This window comes from Bison bison, unplaced genomic scaffold (assembly GCF_000754665.1).
Source record: "Bison bison bison isolate TAMUID 2011002044 unplaced genomic scaffold, Bison_UMD1.0 scf7180017864105, whole genome shotgun sequence".
Taxonomy (NCBI): Eukaryota; Metazoa; Chordata; class Mammalia; order Artiodactyla; family Bovidae; genus Bison; species Bison bison.
The window spans coordinates 9958121-9966363 of NW_011494677.1; positions in this window are offsets into that span (position 1 = coordinate 9958121).

Here is an 8243-nt window from a genome sequence, read left to right on the forward strand (position 1 = left end):
CTTGTAATCAGCGCCATCACGTGTCTCCTGACCCCCTTCCTACCCTGCTCTCTCCACATCTCTCCCAGCCAACCACCACTGCTACTTCTAAAAGGGGAAAAAAACAAACGGCCAATCAAAAGAGTTATTATCTTAAAGATTCCTTAACAAGGCCTGGGGCTTTCTAGAAAACTAGCTCAAGCTTTTGCTCTGCTGTCTCTCCTAGCCATGGGGTCCCCCTTCCCTCAGTCACTAGTCGCTGCAAAGCTTGTTGACTCTGCCACATTCTGTGGTCCCTGGGCACTCCACCAGTGTCCCTCCAGGAGCCTCACGGCCACCACTCTTATATGCCAGCCCCAGTCAGGAATGTAAATCCACACGCAGATCATCCTGACTCCACAAAGTGAAGCACCGGTGACTCTGTGTGTGATGCCAACTGGTAGATTTAATACCAAGGATCCCGAAGACAAATAAGTCGTTGTTGTTGTTGGTTTTTGTTTTTTGTTTTTTTTCCCTCCAGTCTTCTATACTTGATTATTAACTGGTCTGCCTAGGCAAGTCTTTCCCCCACTACTTGATGCAAAATGAGAAAGTTCATTCTGTGACATTATGACCTGGGAAGAAGTAATTTACTAGTAAGAGTCAGTGTTTGTAGAAGGTGCAGGGTTGGCATAGACAGATACTCTGTGTCAATTACATACTCTGGACCTGAAATAGAAGGAGGCTGCACGCAACCTGAAGGCCCAAACTGAAACTGTACCCATTAAACAATAATTCCCCACTGCCCCTTCCCAAAGGCCCTGGCAACCACCATTCTCCTTTCTGTCCCTAGGAATCTGACTACTCTAGGTACCTCATGTAGGTGAAATCATACAGCAATTGTCCTTTATTGACTGGCTTACTTTACTTGGCATAATACCCTTGAGGCAGCATGTATCAGAATTTCTTTCCCTTTAAAGACTAAATATTATTTCATCTTTCTCTTTTTATAAACAGCTTTACTGAGCATAATTTACTGAGCATAAATTTCAACCATTTTTAGCATGCGATTCAGTATTTTTTAGTAAATTTATCAAGTTGTCCAATCATTATCACAATCCGGTTTTAGAACATTTTCATCATCTCAGTAAGATCACCTCCCTGCCCGTGTACAGTTCATCGTCACTCTAAATCTTTTTCCACTTTCCACCATAGGCAACCACTACTTTCTGTCTCTGAAAAGTTGACTTCTCTGGACATTTCATATATCTGGAATCATACATTTCGTCTTCTGTGTCTGGTTTCTTTCACTTAGCACTTGGCGTAATGTTTCTGAAGTCCGTCTGTGTTGCTGTATGTATCGGTATTTCGCTTTTTTATTACTGAATAGTATTCCATTGTATGGAAATGTCACCTATTGTTTATCCATTGACCTGCTAATGGATATTTGGGTTGTTTCCACCTTTTAACTATTATGAATAATGTTGTATGAATAGTGGTGTGCAAGCTGTTGTGTGGACATACCTTCATTTCTCTTGGGTAGATATCTGGAAATGGATTTGCTGGGCCTTATGACAAATTTACAGTTAACATTTTAAGAAATTGTCTACTGTCTTCCAAAGTGGATGTGCCATTAGGAGGTTTTCTTTCGGGTAACTAAACAGATCTTTCCAATGGGTTTGTTTTTATTTTGTGACCCTTCCCAATGTAAAATATTCTGCTGCTTTTCAACTCTGACCCCAGCTCAGTCAGAAAGTCAAGCAGTGGGTAGGATGAATTAATTCTTCAAATAGTTCTCATTTTCACATCCTTAACTCACAGCTGAATTCACATTAAAACTGAACAACCTTTAAAGCGCAGAAGAAGTGTTGTAAAACATTCTATGAGACCTCTGGCAAGTTATGTTGGTAATTTAGGGTCTCAGGGTCCCACTTGTCAGAGAAGATGAGACCAAGGTGACTTCTAATGTCCATGAATGGCATCTATGGACCCACAACAATCCTTTGTTGGCTTTGAGATACTTAGTTTACACTGCCTGGGTGTGGAGGTGAAGAGTTTCTCAACCATGCCTATGCAAACTCAGGGAACTGGGACTTTCCCCTAAATGTGGACCCTAAAATTGGAGAAACAGGGAGCAACAGATGAAAGAATGACCCTTTCTCTTCCTAAGGCGAGCTGAATGAAGCGACACTGCTACTGCTGCTGCAAAGTCGCTTCAGTCGTGTCCGACTCTGTGCGACCCCATAGACAGAAGCCCACCAGGCTCCTCTGTCCATGGGATTTTCCAGGCAAGAGTACTGGAGTGGGGTGCCATTGCCTTCTCTGTGAAGCGACACTATAACCTTCTTATTCTAGTGAACTGCCTGGCATAACATGCATGGTGGACATTAATTAACATACCTCTGAGGTCATGTTTCTTTTGAGTTGATTTTTAAAAATCTTGATCATCTGTCTGGAAGTGGTAGCATATATTACTCATTGGAACATGTTTATTTTAGGAACTGTATTAATTTCCTAGGCTGCTCTAATAAAGTACAGTCATTCTTAGCGGGGCTGGGTTCCAGGAGTGCCCCACATACTCAAACCCATGGATGCTCAAGTCCCTTATAAAATGATATAGTTCAACAAACACATTTGGCCCTCTGTATCCCTAGGTTTCACATCCTTGGATTTAACCAAACTGCGGATAGAAAGTCTTGGAAACAGAAGGCTGGCTGTACCAAAAACTGGGTAGCTTAAAACAACAGAAATTTATCATCTCACAGTGCTGGAGGCTGTAAGCCCCAAATCAGGCATTGCAGGGAACATGCTCTCTCTGACAGCTCCAGGGAAGGATCTTTCCTCCTGTCTTCCAACTCCTGGCATGCACTGGCAATCCTTGGCCTTCCTTGACTAGTAAATACATCACTTGACTTACATGGCCTTTCTCGCATTGTGTCTTCACACTGTCTTCCCTCTGTGCATCTGTCTTTTGATCCAAATTTCCCCTTTTTATAAGGACACCAGTCATCTTGGGTGGTGGTGGTTGTTCAGTCGTGCAGTCGTGTCCGACTCTTTTGCAACCCCATGGACTGCAGTTGCACCAACCAGGCTTCCCTGTCCTTCACCATCTCCCAGGGCTTGCTCAAACTGATGTCCATTGAGTCAGTGATGCTATCAGGACCCACCCTAATGACTTCATTTAAATTTGGTCACGTCTGTAAAGATCTTACTTCCAAATAAGGTCACATCTGAAGTCCTGGGGGTTAAGATTTCAACATATCTTTTAGGGGAGTGGGCAGTATGGGAACAAGTTCAACTCATAACAGTAACAATTGGGGAATAATGAGATTTACAATAAGGTATCTGTCACTGAATGCACATCTAACTGTAATTATATTATAAAAGGGGGGAAAACTGTTTTCCTTCTTCAACACCTGATGTCTGAGTTCTATAGCACTTGAGCACAGAGAAACATAACAATCCTGAGCCCTTGACTCTCAGTCCCATGTGGGTTGAGATTCTGACATCTGCAGTCATTTTAAACAACTGTCTTTAGTCTGGGGAGAGAGAGGATCTATTCAGTGCTTGGGATAAAATATTGTAAATTATTTAATATGGTTTATCCTGAGCAGTGCTTCCTAGGACTAAAGGCAGGGAAGAATGGGATGTAGGGAATGGTTTTTTAAAAAGTTGGGACACAAGGATGTGATTCCATAATCACAGGACGGGGATTAACCCATCAGATTACTTGAATTTCCACAGCTTCGAGAAGGAAGAGAGAATTTCAGGTTGGCAATTGAAAGACCTGATTATCACTCAGGAGGAAAGAGAGACAGGTGTGGGGCCGTGTTCCCTTGCCAGAGTGAACTTTGACTGGCTTGCAGAGAGTATCATCTTCTAGCAGAGGGACAGAGAGAATCCAGAGGGGCTCCTCACAGCAGATTTTCAAAAGACCTTTTTCCCTTCTCTCCTTACACTCGCAGTCCCCTCCATGAGGGCTTGGGGACTCCAGCTGCCTCCCAGGCAGACCCAGCACAGCCCATGGCTTGCAGGAATTTCATCCTGTCTCACCGGCCATCACCCTTCTCCCCCTTCTAAATTCGCCTTTTCCCTCCCTGCACCCCTGTCAAGCCTTTCTTTCCCACTCCATCTGTGCTCCCATTTGCTTTACTTCTTCCATGGGGTCTGCTGTAAACCTCTGTTGTTAGAAGAAAAGTAACGAAGAGTTTAAGCTGGTCTCAAATACGCAATGCAATGTTCCACATGCAATACCCCACCGTGTGGAATTAGCAGAAACCTGGAATTCTCTTGATAATGCTTCTCCCTTCTCTCTAAGAGACCCCTTTTCACATGGCTCTGGGTTACACACGGTCTGGAAGAGAGTTCCTCTGTTTCATGGCCTCCCCTAGACCACCATGTTTCCAATCTTTCCCGTCTTTGTCTTGTCTTTGCTCCTTCCTCGCCATGCCCCTCCAAGTTCTTTCATTTCTCCTGTGGCTCCAGACACTACTCTACCAGGAGAACTTCATTCACCAGATGGCTATCCCACGCTTCAGACTCCAGAGACCACAAATGAAGTCCTCTGACTTCCTTGTTTGTACTAATGACACCAACCTTCTACCAGTCTCTTGAGGCAGAAGTTTTGTTGGTTTACTTTGATTTTCCTCCTCTCTCTCAGCCACAGCACTAATCAGGAAGCATCCAGGCCCCACATCTCCCTCTCGATTTCTTTCCAAAGCATCCATCCAACATCCACACTTTCCATTCCTCCTGCCACATCCCTTATCAAGTCCTGACCTCCCACCTGGACCAGGGTTAGACACTCTAAGCCTGTCTCCTTGTCTCCAATTTCTTCTTCCACTTTCTGATCCACTTGAGATACAAGATCCAGATAGAGCTAATGAAAAATTAACTTGGAGAGCGTCATTCAGCTGTTCAGAAATGTCAATCCTCTCTCACTGGTTTACTTGAAAAGCAAGTCTTTCCTGTCCAGTGCCCCACGCCATCTCCAGGCTTGTCTCCAATAATTATGTTCCAGTCAGATTGGATAAGAAATCTCTCAAAGTCTTCTGCCTCGCCCACGTCCATTCCTTGGCAGATGCTGTTCTCTTGGTCCGGAAAGTCCCCACTGTTCACAAATTGGAATCCTTATCCTGCAAAGCCTCTTCCTCCCTGAAGCCACTCTGTGTTTTTGTCTTTTCTTCCTTTGAATGCTCACTGCCCCTAGCTTATCTTCCTCTCACAGAGCTTATATTTGCCTCTCTTTCATCTTTCTTTTTTACCCTATATGCCCTCATCCTGTGCTACATAAGGAGAAGACACTCAGTAAATGTTTCTATTTGAGGTCACTTCTGCGGTTGGGGAGATACAGGTTTGGATTACTTTGGTCTAATCTTGACACTAACCCCTCCAGTACCCCTGCTAGCATTATTTTCTCTGTATAACTTAATGATGTGCACTTCCTCATCTTACCTTTTCACCTTCCTAATTCCAAATTACTTCACCTTATCCACCCCAAAGCACACCACCTGCCCCAGCCTTTGTCCTAATTTCCCCAAATTTAACTGCTCTCTTATGCAGACTGGTGCTCCAGGATGAAAGCCCTGAAGGGAATCGCTCTTCTTTGAGGTCTGATGTGTATCAGGGAAGCCGAAGCCTGCAGTTTTAATGTCGTGAAAATGAACTGATAAGTAGCTAGGAGCAAAATGCTGAGTATACACAAATTCCACCGCAGTGCAGAGCGCAGTTTGGAAGTTCAAGGAAGAATTGTTTATTAAAATGCATGAGCTTCCATAGCTTCACCAAGGAGGAGATAACATACTTAACAGTTACTGGTGGAGCACTGCATAAGAGAATGGGTATTTTGTGTGGATCTAAGCAACTCTTGAAGTATTTTTTTAAATTCTTTTCATTAGGCTAGAAGAAGCCAGCTTTAAGGTCATGTCACTGGCATTAAAAGATGCACATTACACGTCAGCAACTACAGCATTTACTTCATGTGAGCACAGCAAGAGCCTTGAAAACACAGTTTATTTTGCAGAGAGACTGAATTAATCCTTCAATTGCTGTCCCATGCCACAGAACTGCCAATTTTGCCATACTATATAGCCTTTGCAGTGAAGTGAAAGTCGCTCAGTCATGTCCAACTCTTTGCAACCCCATGGACTATACAGTCCATGGAATTTTCCAGGTCAGAATACTGGAGTGGGTAGCCGTTTCCTTCTCCAGGGGATCTTCCCAACCCAGAGATCAAACCCAGGTTTCCCACATTGCAGGCAAATTCTCTGCCAGCTGAGCCATAAGGGAAGCCCAAGAATATGGGAGTGGGTAGCCTATCCCTTCTCCAGCGGATCTTCCTGGTCCAGGAATCAAACTGGGGTCTCCTGCATTGCAGGCGGATTCTTTACCAACTGAGCTATCAGGGAAAACTTTACTTCTTATAATTACGTATTTTAACCTGTTAACATACTAGAGACAAATTAAGTAAAGAGAAGGAAAAAAGTGGGAACAAGAGGTCCTCCTGTGTGCTCCCTTCTTGGGGTGGGTGTCCTCAATGGGGCTTTACAGAGGAAGAATGTAAAACCTTTACATTACAGAGGAAATATCCAACCTGAATCGTGGGGACTAGGAACTTCTCAAACACAGGGGTTTTCCCTCTTCCATTTTAATGGAATGGAAGCTTCCCAGATGGCACACTGGTAAAGAATCCACCTGCCAATGCAGGAGATTCAAGAGATGCGAGTTCGATCGCTGGGTGAGGAAGGTCCCCTGGAGTAGAAAATGGCAACCCACTTCAGTATTCTTGTCTAGGAAATCCCATGGACTGAGGAGCCTGGTGGGCTGTAGTCCAGGGGGTTACAGAGTCAGACATGACTGAGCACACACACGCACACCTTCTAACAGAACTGCAAGCACCTTCTGATGTTATTTTTATATTTCTCCAGCAAGGACCACTTTGTCCCTATCTGCTTTTCACCACCTTCCCCTCCTGGTTTCTCTGTAAACGAGTGGGACTGACCCTTCAATTTTGCTGGCTGCTGATGGAGCCTAAACTGAGTTTTCCATGTTTGTTCAAATGGTTTCCCATCATTTTGAGAAGAAAGAAAAACAGAGCTGGATGACCAGTACTAGGGGAGGGTAGTATGGCAGAGTGGAACTGCCCATCGGAGGAGCCAGACTGCCCTTGGTTCCAATCCCAGGACCAAGGCATGTCAGCCCATGGGTCCTGGCAAATCATGTGGCCCTGTGCACCTTAGTCCTCTCTGTGAAATGGGGATGATGTCCCTCTCATGGGGTTGCTTGGCATAGGGTAGGTATTTGACAAATGTTGGTTATACTTCACTAAACCTTAACCCCCCAGTTCTATTCATACTCAGGAGAAATTAGTGACATTGGAGCAAAGGAAGGTTTTGTTTATTTTTTAATATCCCTGCTAACATTCTCCATTTCTTACACAGAAGCCAAATCTCAAATACATGTCTTCTCCCCACCCTCACCCCACCTGCCCTGCCATGTCAATGCCAGATCACTAGGTAAGCCCAGGAATCTCAGGGAGAACCAGCCTCCTCATCTGGGCTGGGTGGAGGCTCACAAGCGAATCCTGATGTGCTTCCTGGAGGAGGAGGACCACTGCCTCTCTGGGGAGGAGGAAGGAGCACCCAGAAAGCCACAGGTGTTCTTCGAGGTCTTTTCTTCCTATTCCATTCCCCAATTTCTCCCTACCAGGCAGGCACAAGGTGGTGACCTGGACGCCGGTTCCCTGAAGAAACACCCAGGTCAAGGTTCAAGCCTGTTGCAGGCGGCAGGAGGAAGGGAGAGGACTGACTGTGTCATAGGCTGTCATACTCTCTGTTAAAGGATTTCTAGCTCTAGGACTATCTCGAACTCATTCTATCCCGGTGAATGAGTCACTTAACCGGAAACGGTGTAAACACAGGTGTTAATACTGGCCTAAGAAGCCCTGGCTCTCCGAGCTTGGAGGAAGACCAGCTCTTCCTACAACAACCCTTGCCTTCCACTTCCAGAAAACTGAAGTTCAAGGGGTTACACCAGGTGCCTGAGGCCTCAGTCGAGGGACTGAGGACTCCCAGTCAGGCTGGGTGGTGCGTCAGCCTCCTTCTACCAGCAACAAGTCATTGACAATTTCAGGGCCCACGCAACTTTCGGGACGCGTCTGGGTTCCTGATTTCATCATTCCCCTGCGCACCCCCAGATCTGGGGCTGTACCCTCCACCGCCTCTCCCTCGTCCTCTCCGGGTCTCGCAGAGCAGGCTGGACGAAGGGATGCAGGACACCTACATACC